The following is a 21,485-nucleotide window of genomic DNA, read 5'->3' on the forward strand; positions in this document are numbered from 1 at the left end:
GCTTAAACAGTTCAGGACATTCAGCTCTTTTAGAATCCTATTCAGATTTTAAAAATATTATATAGTTTTTCAACAATTCAGCTTTAAAGTTTAGCAATTCTGCCATACACTTTGCCTGTTAGAATGTTCAGTCCTATTGTGACATCACATATCAATTTGAAACTCAACTGCCAGCTTAATTAGTGTGAATGCTGGGCATTCACACGCTTTTTCTGTGGAAAAGCATTTTTCTAGTTGTTGCTTGCATCACATCAATTTTCTTACAGAGTCCTCTTTTCAAGGAATGTATGGCTTTCATGATATCCTGACCTGAGTCCGAGATTTCGCCATCTCTTTCGTCGAGGTCGTCTTCCATGGCGTCGTTTATTTCTTCACCCTCCAAATGTTCGTCCTCGTATCGTGACTTCCTTATCTTTTTGCCTCCTTTTTTGCGACATTTTTAATACCCAGTACTCTTACACACGTGTTGCTTGTCTTTAGATAATATTCTGGTTTGTATTGCAGGGTCAATTACATGCCAGCAGCAGAGCCGAAAAGTTGCGACCTCTTCGCACCGCGCCAAAACCGGAAGTTCCAAAACGTGTTGCTTTTAATGACGGATATTACAAGTCTAATGTATAAATCATCTCTAATTAAGTTTTAATTTATTTTTTGCAAAGACAAAAATCATAATTAAAATAAAGCATTGCCGCGGTAATAAAATCTTGTGTTTTTAAGGGCACAATGTTAATGGTTAAATCACAGAAAGTTGAATCAGTTCATCTGGACACAACGTTTATTAAGAGAAACGTTTCATCACTCATCTCAGTTTCAGCTGACTGTAGGTATTCCCACCCTTATAAACAATACAGTGGCATAATGACCAAAACCAACGACCAGTTTCATATGCTTATTGCCGTGAGCATTACCTAGCGTTTCAATGGCAATGTGTACTATTCACAGAGGATTTGGGAATGTTTGCAATCACAGCATTGTAGGATGGCGACAGGTGTACTCTTAGCCTCCCTCGGTTCAAGGGCGGTCGTTCCCTCTTCACGTAGATGGCCTCTTTGACTCCCTGTTAAAACCAGTGATCCTCCCGATCAAGAATGTGCACATCCTCATCATTGAAAGGGACCACTGGCCTGTAGATGGGTGTAGATTGTGGAGTCCTGGCCTGACGCATTAGCTCTTCTGTGTTGTGCCATCCTCTTGGCCATCGTCTGTTTAGTTTCCCCAATGTACAAGTCACGGAAATCCTCCCGGCACTTAACAGCGTACACTATATTGCTCTGTTTGTGCCAGGGGACCCGATCCTTGGGGTGGACCAATTTCTGGCACAGCGTGTTTTGGGGTTTGAAAGGAACTGAGACGCGGTGTTTGGGAAATATGCACCTCAACTGTTCCAACACTCCTGCCACTTACAGAATCACCACTGGTTTACGCTTAGACAGCTGTGTTCATTCCCCTTTCTTCGATTGGCTGGTGCACTGTTTGGGCATCTTCCTGGCTTTGACAAATGCCCAGTTAGAATAACCACACTCAACCAAGGCCTATTTAAAGTGGGATTTCTCCCCTTCCCCAGCCGCTGTGTTGGTGGGGACGTTGTCAGCTCAGTGGTACAGCATCCTGATGACTCTTAGTTTGTGCTCCAGTGGATGATGAGAGTCAAACTTAAGTACTGATCAGTATGTGTTGGTTTACAATAAACATCAACAATCAAATGTTCCCCATCACCAACTGCAATTTCACAGTCTAAGGCTAACTTGTCATGTTCCACATCTTCCCTGGTGAACTTGATGTGGTTGTCCACAGAGTTAATGTGGTCAGTGAAATGTGGTACATCTTGAGATTTAATTTTAACCCAGTTATCGTCCACAAATCTGAACAAATAGCCAGGTAGTGTCCCGGGATAAGATATCAGAGCCCTCTTTTCCACTTCCTCCATATACAAGTTGGCCGCTAGGTGAGACATGGGAACCCATAGCACACCCATGCCTCTGCCTATAGTACTGCTCCCTGTGTATGTGTTTATCAAGCATCATAGTGCAAATTTTAACAAAAATTCCAAATGTCACTGCTGGGACTTAAAAGTGCCCGTAGTTGCAGAAACACCCAGGTACGAGGTCAATGGTTGGTGTCTCACTTATGTAATTACAATATTTGAGAGAGATTTGTTCACAAAGCCTGATGGATATGCCTCAGTCACTGAAAATAAATTCTTGAACTCTGCATCCTTTTTGGCGATCACTCTACTGTGTCTGTGTAAAATTACTCATAATAACCTCCACCTAAAACAAAGAAAAAAAGATGTATTTGACTTATTTCCCAGTTCCTAAAAACCAGCTGTGGAAAAATGCTTTTTTATCTTCAGAAAGCGGGACTACAAATACAGCTGACCGGTGTCCTGCTCAGCCAAACAGCTGGTGTCCAGGAATGAGGTGTTTAGCTGGAAATACCATTTTAGGCTCTCAAATGTTTTCAGTGAGCCATGCTGCTCTGTCATTTACTGTAGGAGTAGGGCACCGACCCAGGAGCAGAGTCCAAAATTGTAGAGGGTCTCTGCATGCTAAGGGTCTTTGCATGGGCAAATATGCCTCCTGTGGATGTTGACAGCCAAAACCCCTGTCCAATTATAACTTTTATGAGCACCAACTCCATACTTTTCCGGTACACAACTTATTACAAATATGACTTCAGTGGTAAAGTATGATGGTTGGTAAAGTGTTGGATGGTCTGTCCCTAAGATTGCCTCCCTAACACTTGTAAAAAAAATTCACAAATCTTTCGAAATGCATGTGTACATGGTTTTGATACAGTTTGGGAATAATAATAATAAGCTTATTAATAAGCTTCTGTTGCTGTTTGTAGTTTTACCTACCTCTGTGTCTAAATAGGAAATTACTTGCAGAAAGCATACACTCCCATCTGCAGCTCAAATGAAGCCAATGATGACACAGGCCGTGACCTCAGCGAAATGGGGAAATAACAACCAGCCTGCTAACAGATCCACAGAACTGTTTTCGGTGGAAGCTAAATTAGTCAGTTTACTTCAAACATTCCTTAGACAAATGGTAAATGGACTACATTTATATAGTGCTTTTCTTAGTTTACCAACCACTCAAAGCGCTTACACTGATGGTATAGGCTGCCATGCAAGGCACTAGCCTACCTACTCAACAGGAGCAGTTAGGGGTTCAGTGCCTTGCTCAAGGACACTTCGAGTCGAAATGTTAATCTTTTATATTGGACTGAAAGCCGATGAGAGCTGCCCACCAATTCTTCTCAAAACAACAATACATAAGATTTACATTATAGTACGGCTCCTGCCAAACCATATGCTTTAAAACACCTTCAAACTCTTCTCCCCTTTCTAGAAAAGTGCAATAGTGATAATTGGCTATTAGCTGCTACATTGTGGCTCATTAGAGAAGAACAAAACTATTCATTATAAAGCTGGCTAAGAAGACTGAACTATGATTTGAATGGCAGCCAATAAACCGTGCTGCTGTTTGCTTTCCGTGTTCAATTTTAACTCCGGCTCTATATTGACCGATACTCCAAACTTTTGTTCATATGTCCCTCAAATCTTAGCAATCATATTGTAATATAGTCAAACACAATGAAAAGGCAGTGCTCCACATCCAGTACTCCAAAAGGATGTATAATTTAACAATGAAAAATAAATAAATCCCATGATATTGCATTTGCAGAGTATGCCATATGAAGTATAGTGCTGACTGAAATTCAATATCATGTTGGGATGACAATAACATCCAGTATTATTATTATTATTATTATTAGAGCCTGTAAAATGCAACACCTCCCTTGTGTACAATTGTGTCTGAATGGATTTTTGCCATAGACCGATTAGGCAACTGACTTTATTGAACACTGCAACATAACTTCTTTTATGTCGTACAAATGTGCCATTGCATCCAGGCGCCTGGCACTAATCAGACTTTGAATGTGGACCAACTTTAATTATCAGCTCAATCAAACATAATCACATCTCAGGTCGGAATGCAATCTGATGCTTGTGCAGTCCGCAGCAGCCAGGATTCAAACCATTAGTTTGGTGTATATACAACGAAAGAGCCGAATGGAAAACATCATTATGGAGAGAGCAGACTAATCTGGATGTTCAACACTAGCTTGTAAAAGTTAGAGACATCGTGTCAATTTTGCTAGGACTCCTGAGGAGCTCCTTCAGGATGTTAAATCAGCACTTGGCCCTCAGAAAATCTTGACCTAATTTTTTTTTTAACTTTTTAAACGAGTGACATATAAATGCTGGTGTGATGCAGCCCGCCTCTCTAGACTATCGTTCAACTTTGGCAGTATGCCGCGAGGGTTGCAGAAGTCTCCAAAAGGTTCAGCAAGCATTCCAGTGCTTTTTGCGATAAGCCCCAGCCTGTTATTACTAAGCTGGCGAGTGATAACTTAAGAATGTTGTAGAAGCTGTGAAAGCAATGAAAGAAGCAGCTCTAATTAAAGAAAGAGTGTTGAATTTAGCTGTGGATAGGTGCTAAACTCCCTCTCCACCTTTGAGGTGAGATGAAGGACAAGGCCACACAGGAACATCTAGATCATGGCTGGTCCCTTTGTTTTTGGGTTGTTTTTTTCAGTCTACACAGATCATGCTTAGTGGCTTGTGTGAGAATGTCAGGAGTTACGTTTTGCTAATGCTTTTTGATGCAGTTCCTGTGCCCGTGGAAATCTGTATCTTCTCATAAGAGGTGGGTTCTCCTCCAGACAGTCTCGACATGGGAGATAAGTGAAAAATTCGGATGTTTGCTTTTTGTTTATGCTATGCGTCTTTATGCCAACGCTCATCTCATCATCTGATCTTAAAGTCAAAGCGAGATTAAAAAAAAACTTGTGTGACAGAGAGTGGGCGCCCTCGCCATACGTTTTCATCTTGGGGTTTGTGGCGCAGCGGCTGCATGAACGATAAAGAAGCGAGTCAAGAAATCGACCAGAAATTTGATCACAAAAGGTTGTTCAAAGAGTCCCCAAATAGAAACCAGTACGGACCTGAAAGACCCTTAATATTGACTGGAAACAGAAATCAAAGAATTCAGGTTTCGGGGAAACTGACTCACTTAATCGCTGTGAATGATCACATCATTAACGTGTTTGCCTTTGATTAAAGACCTTTTAGAACTCCGTCTTTATTAATGTCATACACTCCCAGAGGAGTCCTGAATATGGACTTGATGAAGCAAGGAATGGCCTCCCCGAGTGGCAAACGTTAGCTGGTTCTCGATGATATTTTGTTCTGACTGAAAGTTGGGAGCTCGTTTCCAGTGTTTTGCTTTACTTAAGGTCTGTTGCACTGAAAAGGCTCGCTTTAACAGCTACCATATGTTAAGCCTTTGTACTGCTGTCACTGACTGACTGTGTTTGTTGTTTTCCAGACTGTGTGTGTGTGTGTGTGTGCACACTACATATGGATCATAATCTAGAATGGGTACAACCCTTGACTTGAGTCGCCTACATCTCCTCATTCCTGCAGCATCTGACTTAAATCTCACCTCCTTGTATAACACCCCCCCCCCGCCCCCCGTCAACTAGAAAACGGCAAGAAAGACATGGCAATGCCCGGGAGGGTGGATATGCCACGTTTGAAATGTTACGACAATACACAAAGCACTTAATTTAGAAGCATCCCTCTCTTCAGTGGTGTGCATCAGTTTCCAGCGGGGGTTTGAGGTTTTTTTTATTTCTGGTGGAAGACTCCATAATACCACAGGTTAAATGAAATAAAACGAATGGGAAGCAACTGGGGAAGGAAAACATGGTGGAGACAATGGGAACGAGTATCAGATTAAAATCCTTCATTAGTTACTGGATAAAGCTGCATAATTCAAAAAAATTGAATTTGTTTGGTTACAAACATTAGACATAGGGAACATGACACAATTTCAAAAGTAGGCTATTAAGAGTAGACCAGATTTTAGAAGCTGAAGGAAAATGGACACGAACAAGCAAATGGGATGCTTTTGTGAGTTGAGTCCAACAGAATTTTATTGGGACCTTCTCTCCTGGTCATTCATGTTCATTTCCCACACAAACACGCAAACACACACACGCACACACACACACACACACACACACACACACACACACAAACTTTAACGCACACAAAGCCACAGAGCCAAATACAACACTTTTACATCAGATGATGATTAGGAGCATCATGTTTGTTGGTGTCAAGAAGCCTCTTATCCATGTGAGGGATATTTTGTTTGGACCACCCTTCTCTGATTCCTACTTCCAAGGAATTCACAACACATAGTATACTGTCTGAACCTCTTCCTCCCTCTCTGTCTCTCTCTCTGTCTGTCTGTCTGTCTATCTGTGTCTGTGTCTCGCTCCCATTTTCTTTCTTCTTCCATCACCCCTTTGCTTTCCTCAATCCTTTTCTCCACCGTCCTGGTTGGTCCCCTCTTTTCTAATTCATTCCTCCTCAGATAGAGGAAGTGGTTTGTGTGCAGACTGTGGCTGGCTGGAACACTGTGCCGTGCACTTGGGAAACCGAAATTTGAGCCCCGGTGCATTAAAAGTTCCACTAGAGTAACCATTTCTGTGAGAGGGAATCATGTGGAGCTGACAGGAGAGTCAGTCAGGGGAGGAGGAGGAGAACACTGTGGGGGAGTGCAGGGTGGAGAGAGGTGGTAATAGAGCAAGCCATTTCACTGGGTGAAGTAAGGGGCCGAGGGACTAACAGATGAAGGTGTGTGTGTGTGTGTGTGTGTGTGTGTGTGTGTGTGTGTGTGTGTGTGTGTGTGTGTGTGTGTGTGTGTGTGTGTGTGTGTGTGTGTGTGTGTGTGTGTGTGTGTGTGTGTGTGTGTGTTCGTTCTGTTCAGGATATAGACAGACAGTGCCCCCTGTCGATAGATTTAGGTAGTAGAAACCGTATGATTTAAGTATGGTTCTTAAATAGCAAAATCTATTGTGTTTCTTTTCATTTACTGTCTATTTTTCAGTACTCTAGAGTAGGATACTGCTTATTGGGTGACACTACTGGTTATCTTAGATTGTGCAGATTCTTGTGAAATATGAAATATAGCACATGAAGTGCTCTCTCTCTCTCTCTCTCTATTTATATATATACATACTATATATACCGATGTTTGTGGCCACAGTATCCCTGTAGGGTGGGTTGTACCAGGTGATGTTTTGTTTTCTGCTATGCTTGTTGATTTGCTGGCAGTCAGTATTTGATGGTGGGTTGTCACTCACTCACTCACTCATCCAGCGTCGTCCTTGTGGGCGTTAGCTGCTCTTGCTGCCTGCCTGATGATGTTGCCCCATCGGTCCCTGTCTCTTATGACGTTGAACATTTCAGCCATAGAGTGTCCTGTCCATTCCTTTAAGTCGTCCACATACTACTTCCTCCTGGGGCGGCCACGTCCTCATTTACCCTGGGTTGTACTTGAGCTTAAAATTGTAGCTGCTCTTTTGTAATGCATCTTGGTATGGGGGTGTAGCTTCATTGAAGATGGACTCATTAGATGATTATTTTGAGAGTCTTCTATTAATGCTTTCTGGGATGTTCTTCGAGATGGAGGATGGGTGGTTGCTTTCTCTATGGACATACTGCAGCGTGTCGTTGGGCTTAATGTACGGTTTGTATGTGCCATTCCTAAGGTCCACTTAGATGTCCAGAAAGTCGATTTGTTTTTTGTTTGCTTCAATTGTGATTTTTATCCCATTGTTTGAGAATATTTTGCATATTGTTTTCTTAATTTGCTCAACCTCTCTTGGTGTTTTGCAACAAATTGCTAGCCCATCATCCCTACAGAGTCCGACATTGATGTCTAGCTCTTGAAGTTGAGACAACAAATATATTCCAATTAGTTCACTATTTTCTGCTCCATCGATTTCACAACAAGTCACATACACACACACACACACACACACACACACAACTTAATCTTTGCTTATGGCATGAAACAGGCTTGTACTGTCTCATAAATAATTTACTTGACTCACTGGATTTTATATATATATATATATATATATATATATATATATATATATATATATATATATATATATAGTCCATATGCCAGCTGGGAAAGAAGAAAGAAAGAAAGCCACTTTATTTTGTCATTGTAGGCTACAATGACGTTTGTCTTATACATTTAACCCATCTTATTGTATAGGAGTTGTATAGGAGCAGTGGGCAGCTGCAGCACCTGGGGACCAACTCCAGTTCTTCTTTCCATTGCCTTGGTCAGGGACACAGACAGGAGTATTAACCCTAACATGCATGTCTTTTTGATGGTGGGAGGAAACCGGAGCACCCGGAGAAAACCCACGCAGACACAGGGAGAACATGCAAACTCCACACAGAAAGGACCTGGGATGGCCTGGAGTTCGAACCCAGGACCTTCTTGCTGTGACATAACAGTGCTAACCATTGGGCCATTGTGCCATCCAAACATACACTGAAAGGGATAACCAAGCGGCTGGGATAGTGTACAGGAACATATGTACTGAATACAGACTGGAAGTCCCCAAGTCCAAATGGGAGACACTGCCAAAGGTGGTTGAGAATGACAGGGCTAAGATCCTGTGGGACTTCAATTTTCAGACTGACAAACCCAGCAAACATGCCTCTTTGGGGCCCATGTGGGGCCACTGCGGGCAGGAACATGCCGTTACCGGCATGAAACTCGGGGCACATGTGGGCCCCACACTAAAGCCCCTGGTGGGGCCCCAGTGGGCAGCCCACACTAAGCAGAGTGGGCCCTCAGTGGGACCCATTGTGGGCCTGCAGCATGCCCATAGTGTGCCCACACTTTGGGCTAGGAGCAATGGTCCCACACGGGCCCATAGTGCCCCTACCTGGCATGCTAGTGACATTTATTGACAGCCAGCTCAAACAAAAAAAAATGAAGAAAATATAAATTATACGAAGAAATAATTTATTGAAAATTGGAAACAATTGGAATTGAAAAACAAAACTATATACCAAATTAAATGCATTTATAAAACAGAACAACAAACATAGAACCACATTTGATAATAATAAGAACATTAAATCTAAAAAAACCAAACAAACATTAAATCTATTTATTTTTTGCTCCTTCTGCTCCTTCCTCCATCTCTATCCCTGGCATTTATGAGCCACATTTTGATGGCAGCTTCCACCTCGGATGCTGTGGCCCAGCTGCTTTTTGTCACAGCATCTGAAGAAAACAACAATTGAAATGTAAGTGCACAGTATGAGTTAGCAAAAGGCGGAGCATTTAATCTAGCCTGGGATCAGAAGTTAAAATCAAGTTAAAAGTTAGATTAAGATTAAATTAGATTAATTTAGCTAGGCTAATCTGTCTTTGTATGCCTTTTTTTCCCTAGTGTAATCAGAAACAAAAATGATCACAAAATACTCTCATTTGGCATTTACAATTAAATTCAAACTTTTGATTTTGTTCCCCTTCTGAGGTCTTATTGCATATGAACATTACATACTGTACCTATGATTGCTCTGCACACCAGCATATCCCCAAAAGCCAACTTCTGGCCAGAGCCCTGCCGGCACAGTTGTTGGGCCAGTGGGGTGGTTCGAAAAATTATTTAAATTGTAAAGTTATGAGTAATAGTTAATCTGTAATTAAGTTGGTTAAAAAAACAGCATGAGCTGCTCTATGGGAACATTTAAGGGGCAAAAAAATAACAAAAAAAACTAGTGTTCTTTCTCTTAACTATAATATGAAACAGCTGCAACAAACCAAAAAGTTGAGATGGTACTTTACTGTCATTTTTGCAGAGGTCTGACTATATGCAGCATTGGGCATAGGCGGTAAATAAAAAGTTTGAGTATCGCTTACCCTAAAGCAGTTGTAATCTTAAAACATTTTAACTGTACTGTCAACAGGGGGTTGACCTCAAAGGTCAAAACTGCTGTGGGCCCCGCATGGGCTAACCCACAGAGGGCCCATGTGGGCTTACTGTGGGCATGACCACAGTTGGGCTTGCCCACAGTAAGCCCACATAGGTGCCTCAAAGGGAAAAACTGCTGTGGGCCCCGCATGGGTTGACCCACAGGGGGCCCATGTGGGCTTACTGTGGGCAAGAGCAGAGTTGGGCCTACCCACAATAAGCCCACATAGGGGCCTCAAAGGGCAAAACTACTGTGGGCCCCGCATGGGCTAACCACATGGGGCCCATGTGGGATTAGTGCGGGTTTGCCCCTGCCCACATTGCCCCACAGTAAACCCACACCTACCCACATTGGGCCCGCACGGGCATGTTTGCTGGGAACATGTGCTGGATAACAAACCAGACACTGTGGTGGTCGACAAAGAACAGAAGACAGCAGTAATGATCGATGTAGCAATCTCAAGTGATGTAACATCAGGAAGAAAGAGCATTAGAAGCTAGAGAAATACCAAGGGCTGAGGGAAGAACTAGATCAGATATGGAAATTGAAATCCACAGTAGTCCTAATGGTAATAGGAGCGCTAGGGGCTGTGACCCCCAAACTGGGAGAGTGGCTCCAGCAGACTCCAGGAACAACATCTGAGGTCTCTGTCCAGAAGAGTGCAGTCTTATGAACAGCTAAGATACTGCGCAGAACCCTCAAACTCCAAGGCCTCTGGTAGAGGACCTGAGCTTGAGGAAGATACACACCACCCGAAAAAGGGTGAGTGGGAGATTTGTTTTATATGTATATATAGTGTAAAACTACTGGAATAGCATAATATAAAGGTAGGCATGGATGACTAGTGGTTAATGGTAGGTCCAAGAGGGTTGAGTTCATATTTGTGACCTGCCCACCATAGGTGAAGCTAAGCTTTAGTTATGTTTAGACTTGACCAGATTTTCAAAATCCCAAACCGGGAACTTTAAAAGTGTACCGCACGTTCCTGTACACGCATACGCATATGCATGCGCTCACAAGCTTGTCTATCTCGCCGGACATGATGGGAGATGGATGTTGAAAACCGGGACATTTTACTATTCTACAGATATGTGTCGGGACTCGGGACACTCAGCTTGAAACCGGGACAATCCCGGACAAACTGGGATGTCTGGTCACCCTATTTAGACTTCTTTTTTTACTCATCAATCAGCTAAGCTCAGCTGTTCCTATTACTTACTACTGGTTTCACATGGCACTTCTTAAACTGCAGCGGACAGCCTTATACTGGGAAGCTCAGCAGTCATGTTGTCTCAGGTTTTTTTTTTTTTTTTAATCATGTTGTGTCTGAACTGCTAAGTGGGCCTTTTGAGGGTAGAACGCTTTCCAAATCTATTTGCATATAATGTAGCACTCTGGAGATCTGGATCTAATGGAAAACATTCACTTCAAAACCTTACAGACACACCCACTGTCTCTCCCCGCTCGTCTTGTCTGAAACTCAGACACATTAATATGAGGGAGTGTCCGGTCAGGTCCTTTCTGTTGATAAATCACTGTGTAATGTGAAGGATTCTGGTGTGCTTGCTCAAGCAAACTTTAAGCCAGACACAAAGAAGATCTTGAATATAATTAGACTGGTTGTACAATTCTTTGAAGTTAAAATCCATTTATCAATTAGGAAACCCAATTTTTGTGTATATTTACATATATTCATGAAGGGTTTGACTTGTAATTAAATTTTTCCCCCCACATCCTCAACCCATAAAGGTCTTATGGCATTAACAAACATTTCAGAGACCACTGCAGCCTTGAAATAAATGGAAAATATGTTTAGCACTTACATACTGTCATTTCTTAAAATAAAGGTCCAATTAGTAAGTTAAATAGATCAGAGGTGTGTCAGCAGCCATTACACAATTTCAGATTCATTTATTTGGTCCCCTGTTTTCTCCTGCACACCTGTCTCCCCTCATCATTATAGTTACCTGTCTATTTAACCCCAGTCTTTGCAGTGTGTTTGTGTCAGATCATCTCTGTGCACATATCGGCAAGTGTTGTGTCCAGACAACTTTGCCTGCATGCTGTTAGTTATTCTGCTTTCCTGATTGACCCTTTGTTATCGACCCTGCCTGTAATCTGGACCACCCTTTTGGCCTGCTTTTTTAGGATGTTTGCATGTCATTGAACTTTAACGCTTTGACTCATCATCTGATTCCAGTCTGCAATTGAGTCCCCCGCCAGTAAGCATGATATCTATTTCTAAACTCCTGCATGATGGAGAATTGTTGGTTTGCCAGCTATAAAGATAAAATGGAATCTATATTGCAATGAGATGTTTTATTGGTCTTGTTTAATACCAGACCGTAGATCATTTCTTCTGAAGTGAAACATATGTATGTAAGGACATCAATAGAGGATTTTTTTTTGGTGAGGGAAGAGCTGTGGTAATGGGCCAGGCTTTTGCATTAGGAACTTAGCTTGGGGGCTGCACAGTGGCGCAGTGGTTAGCATGGTCCCCTCACAGCAAGAAGGTCCTGCATTCGAACCCTAGGGCAGTCCAACCTTGGGGGTCATCTCAGGTCGTCCTCTGTGGAGTTTGCATGTTCTCCCTGTGTCTGCGTGGGTTTCCTCTGGGTACTCCGGTTTCCTTCCACAGTCCAAAGACATGTAGGTCAGGTGAATCGGCCGTACTAAATTGTCCCTAGGTGTGAATGTGTGTGTGTGAGTTTCAGCCCTGTGATGGCCTGGCGGCCTGTCCAGGGTTTGTCCCCAACTGCCACCCAATAACTGCTGGGATAGGCTCCAGCATCCCTGAGACTGTGAGAGCAGGATAAGCGGTTTGGATAATGGATGGATGAACTTAGCTTGGATTCGGATCTTCAGCTTCATTATTTTCATTCTTTCTTTCATCCTGGTGTCATCATTTCTTGAAATTGCATGGTGTCAGATTAATGTACCAGGACAAAGCATTCCCTAACATATGGTGGCATAACCTAAAATAGTGTCGCGAGAACTGAGCGGCAGTCGTGTTTACAAATGTCAATGAATGCTGTTTTTTTACATTCAGAATCAGAATCAGAAATACTTTTTTCATCCCCAAGGGGAAATTTGGTCCTATTAAAGACACCCACGCTCTACTAAAGAAAAACTAACAAGACACAAAATAACAAGAAAATAGTAATAAATAGAAATAAGAAAAATAGAAATAGAAGATAAAATAAGAAATAGAAATATGAATAATATATATAAACATATGTCCACCATGCTCCAGCATATAACACCCTATCTATACTGTATTACTGCAGCATGAAACACACACCCAACAGGGTAAAAAAAGTCAAAGGGCCAGTCTAATGACTACTGACTCAGTGTGTCTGACACTCTGAGGGAGGAGTTGTAAAGTTTGACAGCCATAGGCAGGAATGACCTCCTGTGGTGCTCTGTAGTGCATTTTGGCAGAATGAGTCTATCACTAAAAGTACTCCTGTGCCCGACCAGCGCGTCATGAAGCGGGTGGGAGACATTGTCCATGATGGCACATAACTTCAGCAGCGCCCTCCTCTCAGAAACCGCCACCAGAGAATCCAGTTCCACCCCCACAATGTCATCGTCCTTGCGGATCAGTCCATTGAGCCTGTTTGCATCCGCTACCTCAACCTGCTGCCCCAACACACAACAGCAAACAGGAAAGCACTGGCCACTACAGACTCATACCACATCCTAAGCATTTTCTTGCAGATGTTGAAGGACCACAGCCTCCTCAAAAAGTAGATACGGCTCTGTCCCTTCTTGTAGAGGGCATCAGTGTTCTTCGCCCAGTCCAGTTTATTGTCTATATATACCCCCAGGTACATGTAGTATTCCAGTGTCCACATTGGCCCCCTGGATGGAAACAGGGGTTACTGGTGTCATGTCCCCCCTCAGATCAAAAACCAGCTCCTTTGTCTTAGTCACGTTGAGCTGCAGATGGTTCAGCTCACACCATGTAACAAGGTTTCCCACCACAGCCCTGTACTCAGCCTCCTCACCCTTGCTGATGCATCCGGCTATAGCAGAGTCATCAGAGAACTTCTGAAGATAGCAGGGCTCTATGTGGTAGTTGAAGTCTGTGGTTTAGAGGGTGAAAAGGAAAGGAGACAGGACCTGGATCATCCATGGATTTCAGAACAGAATATATTCTAAATAGCACTATATTCTATTTAGAATATATTCTATTCTGAAATCCATGGCTGTATTGACTGATTTCATAATGTAAAGAGAAGTAAATATTTTTATCAGTGTGCAATTCTGGTCTTGTGTGTTGTGTTTGGTCAATATAGTCGTGTACTTTAACTATCTCTGAAATACTCAAACCCAGACTATATCATTAGAAAGTAGAACTGTTAAAAGCATTTTAGATATACCACAGCAGTGTGTAAAGTTGTTCAAACAGAACCAGATCGTATGAACCATGTGTGTGCCATACAGTGACAAAATTGGGGTTTTATAAATTACTGGGTAGTTTTGAATGAAGTGTTTCATTTTGCAAAAGATCTGAAGTTGTCTTCCTACTTGTGTGTGTGGCTGTGTGAATTGTGTGTAGCATTTTGACAAAATGAGCCCTGTTTTAAAAATTGTGCTTTTAAGCAATCGTAAAAAACTAGGACACAATTATAATGGTACTGCCTGCTATGACCTACGAGAAGCCTGTGTGTGTGGGGCCATTATTATGGCAAATGCACACCACTACAGATATGCATGCACAGTGGTGCTTGAAAGTTTGTGAACCCTTTAGAATTTTCTATATTTCTGCATGAATATGACCTAAAACATCATCAGATTTCCACACAAGTCGTAAAAGTAGATAAAGAGAACCCAATTAAACAAATGAGACAAAAATATTATACTTGGTCGTTTATTTATCGAGGAAAATGGAAAATGGTCCAATATTACATATATGTGAGTGGCAAAAGTATGTGAACCGCTAGGATTAGCAGTTAATTTGAAGGTGAAAATAGAGTCAGGTATTTTCTTTTTTTTAATATTTCTGATTTTTCCCTTTTTTCTCCGTTTAGTGGCCAATCGATCCCTATTTTTAGTTCAAACACCCACCCTCGTACTGCATGCGTTCGCCAACTGCATCTCTCCGGCCGGCAGTCTCGAAGGAGACGCCTCGCCACTTTCGTGACGAGGCGAATCCAGGCCGAACCACTGCTTTTTCCGACACACACAGAGACGCAGTCATGTGACGAACACAAGCCGCCCCCCTCCCGAAGACAGGGTTGCCAATTATTGCTGCTTCATCGAGTCCGGCCATAGTCGGATCTGACGAGACCGGGGTGCGAACCCCGGTCCCCAGTGGGCAACTGCATCGACACAAAGCCGATGCTTAGACCGCTACACCACCGTGGAACAGAGTCAGGTATTTTCAATCATTGGCATGACAATCAGGTGTGAGTGGGCACCATATTTTATTTAAAGAACAAGGATCTATCAAAGTGTGATCTTCACAACACATGTTTGTGGAAGTGTGTCATGGCAAGAACAAAGGAGATTTCTGAGGACCTCAGAAAAGCGTTGTTGATGGTCATCGGGCTGGAAAAGGTTACAAAACAATCTCTAAAGAGTTTGGACTCCACCAATCCACAGTCAGACAGATTGTGTACAAATGGAGGAAATTAAAAACCATTGTTACCCTCCCCAGGAATGGTCGACCATCAAAGATCTCTCCAAGAGCAAGGCATGTAATAGTCAGCTAGGTCACAAATGAACCCAGGGTAACTTCTAAGCAACTAAAGGCCTCTCTCACATTGGCTAATGTTAATGTTCATGAGTCCACCATCAGGAGAACACTGAAAAACAATGGTGTGCATGGCAGGGTTGCAAGGAGAAAGCAACTGCTCTCCAAAAAGAACATTGCTGCCCATCTGCAGTTTGTTAAAGATCAAGTGGACAAGCCAGAAGGCTATTGGAAAAATGTTTTGTGGATGGATGAGACCAAAATAGAACTTTTTGGTTTAAATGAGAAGTGTTATGTTTGGGGAAAGGAAAACACGGCATTCCAGCATAAGAACCTTATCCCACCTGTGAAACATGGTGGTGGTAGTATCATGATGTGGGCCTGTTTTGCTGCATCTGGGCCAGGATGGTTTGCCATCATTGATGGAACAATGAATTCTGAATTATACATTGAATTCTTAAGGAAAATGTCAGGACATCGGTCCGTGAACTGAATCTCAAGAGAACGTGGGTCATGCAGCAAGACAACGACCCAAGGCACAGAAGTCGTTCTACCAAAGAATAGTTAAAGAAGAATAAAGCCAATGTTTTGGAATGGCCAAGTCAAAGTCCTGACCTGAATCCAACCAAAATGTTGTGGAAGGACCTGAAGCGAGCAGTTCGTGTGAGGAAACCCACCAGCATCCCAGAGTTGAAGCTGTTTTGGTACGAAGGAATGGGCTAAAATTCCTGCAAGCCAATGTGCAGGACTGATCAACAGTTACCAGAAACGTTTAGTTGCAGTTATTGCTGCACAAGGAGGGGGTGGGGGGTCGGGTCACACCAGATACTGAAGGCAAAGGTTCACATACTTTTGCCACTCACAGATATGTAATATTGGACCATTGTCTTCAATAAATAAATGATCAATTATAATATTTTGTCTCATTTGTTTAATTTGGTTATCTTTATCTACTTTTAGGACTTGTGTGAAAATCTGATGTTTTTTTAGGTCATATTTATGCAAACATTTAGAAAATTCTAAAGGGTTCACAAACTTTCAAGCATCACTGTATGTATGTATGTATCAAAGAAAGTTGTATCAGTTCATCTGGATATGTTGATTTAGAGAATAGTTTCATCAATATTCTAAGTGACCTCTTCAGTCTCAACTGACTGCAGATATTCCAACCCTTATGCAATACAAACATATACAATATTATATAAACGATGCAGTGGCATAACTACCGAAATCAACGATCAGTTTCATATGCAAATAGGCGTGACCATTAACTAGTTACAATGGCAATGTGTACTATTCAGAGGGTTTGAGAATAGTAGCAATCACAGCATTGTAAGATGGTGACAGATGTACTCTTAGCCCCCTCCCCCCGGTTCATGGATGGTCGATCCCTCTTCACATAGATGGCCTCTCTGATTCCCCGTTCAAAGCAGTGGTCCTCCCTATCAAGGATGTGCACATCCTCATCATTGAAAGAGTGGCCACTGGCCTGTAGATGGGTGTAAACTGTGGAGTTCTGGCCTGACGTGTTAGCTCTTCTGTGTTGTGCTAGCCTCTTGGTCAGCATCTGTTTAATTTCCCTGATGTACCAGTCATGGCAATCCTCTGGGAATTCAGGGGGCAGGTGGGAATCAAACCTGGGTTCCTCGCACCACTGGTGACTGTGCTAACCAGTCAACTAAAGGAGGGCGTTTCCAGGATTTTAGGACATTTGGGGCTTAACCCAGACTTCTGTAGGGGGGTCCGGGGGGAATCCTTCCCCCAGATTTTTTTTTTGTTGCCTTTATTCGATAGCGACAGTCGAGAGAGACAGGAAAGGCAGGGGAGAGAGAGGGGATGACATGCCGCAAAGGGCCCAGGCTGGATTCGAACCCAGGTCGCTGCGGTAAGGACTCAGCCTTATGTGGTATGCGCTCTGCTCACCTGGTAAGCGTTAATGCTGCTTGAAATCTCATAGCATTCGTTTCGATATTTCACTATGGGATACGCCCCCTAGCGTATTCACAGACGCACTTGTACCATTACGCCAACCCTGACTGGCTGGCAGTCATGACGTCTGCGTCAGGGCCCTGCGCCTTATATATGACTGACGCAGCGTCACTCGTCATTGAATCGCCTCTTCTCGCTTCAGAAGGAAGTTGCCCTCACCCGTATCTAAACTGACTTGCTAAACTGTCCTCAGACCGGAGCGAAAACCATCGTCGCCAGACGCTAGCCGCTGAGATACCGGTACGACTGCCTTCACCATAGGTAGTTTTTTTTTTTACTCTGGCCTGTCCCCAAACAGCGGAGTACTTCTGCTTCTACAAGCTAGCTAGCACATTAACTTTGCTACTCCAAGCAAGCTAATGGTACCGGGAACCTGCAGTCACCTCACTGCTTGCCCACCGTTGGAGCTTGCTAACGAGATTATCACTCCAGGTAATTATTTTAAAACTTTAACACACCAGCTAAATGGATACAGCTGCCAAGCTGCTTCCCACCTTGGAGCAAGGTAATTCCGCCCGTCTGTGCACCTGCGGAAACAAAATTTCGAGCAAAGACACACACCAGGTCTGCTCCGCGTGTCTCGGGCTGGAATACACCCGAGCCCCTGTCAATAACCCCGTCAGAGCGCAGAGGCAAGCTTCTGAACAGGCAAGCCAGGCAACTGCTTGGAGCCCCAGGTAGCAGGGGGCCCCCGAGGGCGGACATAATTTACTTGAAAGCAGTGACCGCAAACTCCCCTCCTTAAACAACCAACGGACCATTTGCAATGACATGACATCACAGTAGGAAACCTCCCTTGCAGGGGCCTCATGTCGTTCTCTTTGCACGTGCGCTTCCTGCGCTCTTCTAAAGTGAAAGTTACCCAGCGTCCACACCATATATTTTTTGGAGATATATATATTTTGTCATTTGTTTATATTGTTTTTATTTTAAGTTATTTACTGTGTTTTATTTTTCTATATATGTATATTGTGCCAACTTATTTCTTATTTTCTTTTGATGTGAGTGGCAGCATTTGCACTAGCCTTATAATTTATATATTTATAGTGTGACAATGTTCTGGTTTTTATTGTTCTTTATATTTTGAAAGGTACATTATGTACACATTTGGAATAAAAAAATTTCTATTAAGCATATTTTTTTGTTGGCGTCAGATTATTTATAACATAATGGCAATGAACGCTGGTTGGGGGCCCCTCCTGAGAATTTTTGCGCAAGGCCCCAACAGACCCTAGCATCGCCACTACTTGTGCGCTCACTGCGTTCGCTTCACGGCTAAAAGCCTCCACCGAAGACTAGCCCGCCAGGATAGACTCTCGTATAAGGACCCTATTCTCACCGGTCCCACCCCCCGAGGAACCCCAGCTCGGTGTGGTTGAGTTGAGGATACTCTCGAACTGGAGGTTCAACGCTGGGGCTCGACGCTTGACTTGAACTCACTAGCCGAGCCACCCCGAGAGGTGTGGCACGAGGACGGAGAATCAGAGGGCGAAGTTTTTCTGGTGTCGGAGGAGGATGAGGATAGTTCTTCCTTCGTTCCCCCGACACAGACTCCCAGCTCTTCATGACTGTCCGCTGCTAAAGGTGAGGGTGAGGCTGCACAGTCTCCACCTAGCGCTGACTTGCACGACGTTTGTAAACGCGCCGCGGAGAGACTGGGAATCCCATGGCCCCCTGTCGTCGCGGAGGCTCCCCGGTCCTGCTACGAAGGGAAGAAATTGCCCCAAGCCAAGCGGACTGCGAAACAGCTTCTCTCAGTGTTCCCCGAGCCCCCATTCAAGGGGCGTCTTCCCTGGATTTTGAAGGGAGGAATAAGCATGCCATGGCCCGCATGGCGCCCATTGAGCCGCTGGTGGCAGCCCAGCTCCACCCACGGCTGTCAGCTACATCATCCAGACCGCCCACCCTCCCTGCCAAAGCCGACCACTTCCAGTCCGCCATGACGAGTTTACAAGGCGACAGCCCTGACGATGAGAGCACTTAGCGTCACCTCCATGTTGTCTGCCTATCAAGCTTGATAGGCAGACAACATGACCGAGGTACCCGACGCTTCCGTGTGGGATGAGAGAGATGCGAGGCAAAGAAAAAGGAAGACGAAGCCTTTGCTCTGTCTCCCGCGGAAAGCTCCAGCAGCGGTGCAGCCCCCCCCCCCCCAAGCAGACTTTCGTCCAGGTGGCCTCCAGAAGTGGGCCCCCCTGCTTTACGCATCCCTAAACGACCCAAGGCTCGGGTACCTGTTTCGACCCCCGTCGGACCCCCCCCGACGCCAAAACTACTTGGCCTAAGAAGCCCTTCAACCCCCCCCCCTCCACCCAGACTGCTCAGCCGGCCCCGGCTCATACTGAGCAGTCCAAGCGGAGGAAAAAGGCGTCTTAGCAGTCCATCCACCCTACTGCTAGCGGAGGTGCCAGCCGTCCTCTGTTCCCTGGCAGTCCAGTGTGTCCGGGGAGGAATTCCCCGTGCCAACCCTCTCTCTCGGTGGCGTTGCGGGACCGGAGCTCAGTTCTTGCATCCCAGCCAAGAGGAGACGAGACTCAGTTCAAATGTGGGATTGTTCAAAGCCACATTCAATTCTCATAAGCACTCACACGCACACTGAAAATAAATGTTCATTCACTGACGCATCCAGGCACACAGCCGAGGGCGCAGTATTGCATCAAAAAAAAAAAAAGATGAACACAGTTGCAAAACATAGTGTTTCTCCCTATAACACCACCAGAGGGGGTCAATGCCCAGCCGGCGGCGAAACTATTCAGGGCAGCTGTCCCGAGAAATTTGCGCATGCGCAGTAGCACCCGGATGTACTGACCACTGTTAGCCGCTACGGGGCAGCACCATACAAATAAAAGTGGTTCCCAGAGATCGTGTCGATCAGAGCTTCACTATCCTCTATCGTCACGGATAGAGTTGGACAACATGCACGGCGTCAAAATGGGAGCTGAAGACACTAGCCAGGGGCTACAGACTTAAATTTGCCACAGCGCCTCCTAGTTTCAATGGCTTTATTGCTTCCCGTGCTCAGGGAGAGTCAGCCCGGGTGTTATAGGAGGGTTTCCGTGCAACGTCATCACAGAGATGCGTGCCCAACTAGGGGGCAGAAAGCAGCTACGGCGCATAGATTTTAACCAAGATAAAGCTCAGATACAGCAGAGATGACGCGCAGTTGTTGTGCAATAAACTGCACAAACCGCCAAAAGGATGGGTGGAAAATGTTGAACAATTTCATTGTTGAACCACTTTGGTAGCTCTCAAAAGATTATGCATCTCATAATCTTTTGAGAACTACCGAAGCGGTTTTGCCCCCTGGCTGCGCACGCACCCAGTAATGTTTGTAAACAGGAAACCCGTCTATAGGAAGAAATGTCTGCCTTGCTAAACAAAAACCCCATACAAACAGTGCCACACGAGCAGAGGTTAGAGTGAGAATATCTGCTTGAAGAATCATAAAGTCATAACCGATCCCCCTCCCTCCGCACAAATAAAACATAAGTGCGTAAGCTTTTGGTAGCAGATCTAAGTTGAGTTAAACGGGCTTCTTGGCAATAGGACCACCCACCGCCTTGTTATCGTCTTATTTCCCAATAATTCAAGTGCTGCGCTGTCTGCTTTCTTTGATTGGTTGCAGATGAGTGGTTGGGGTAGAATAGCCCACTTATTGATATTCTAAATCTGTTGTATTCCATCTTGTGTCAATTACAAATATTATTTCAAAAGCCTATATAATGTGAGCCACTACTTTAAGAATCTGTTGGCGTAGAGATTATTTTAACATTCTATCATATCACATCTGTTGAATGTTAAACCATTTGGAGAAAGGAAATTTCCAATGCCCAAGACACCGATTTCCTACACGCAGTAACGATTTTCACCACAAGAGTGCAGCAAAGTACATGACATCGTACGGGCGCCTTTCCAAAG

This window comes from Lampris incognitus, chromosome 4 (genome assembly GCF_029633865.1).
Source record: "Lampris incognitus isolate fLamInc1 chromosome 4, fLamInc1.hap2, whole genome shotgun sequence".
Taxonomy (NCBI): Eukaryota; Metazoa; Chordata; class Actinopteri; order Lampriformes; family Lampridae; genus Lampris; species Lampris incognitus.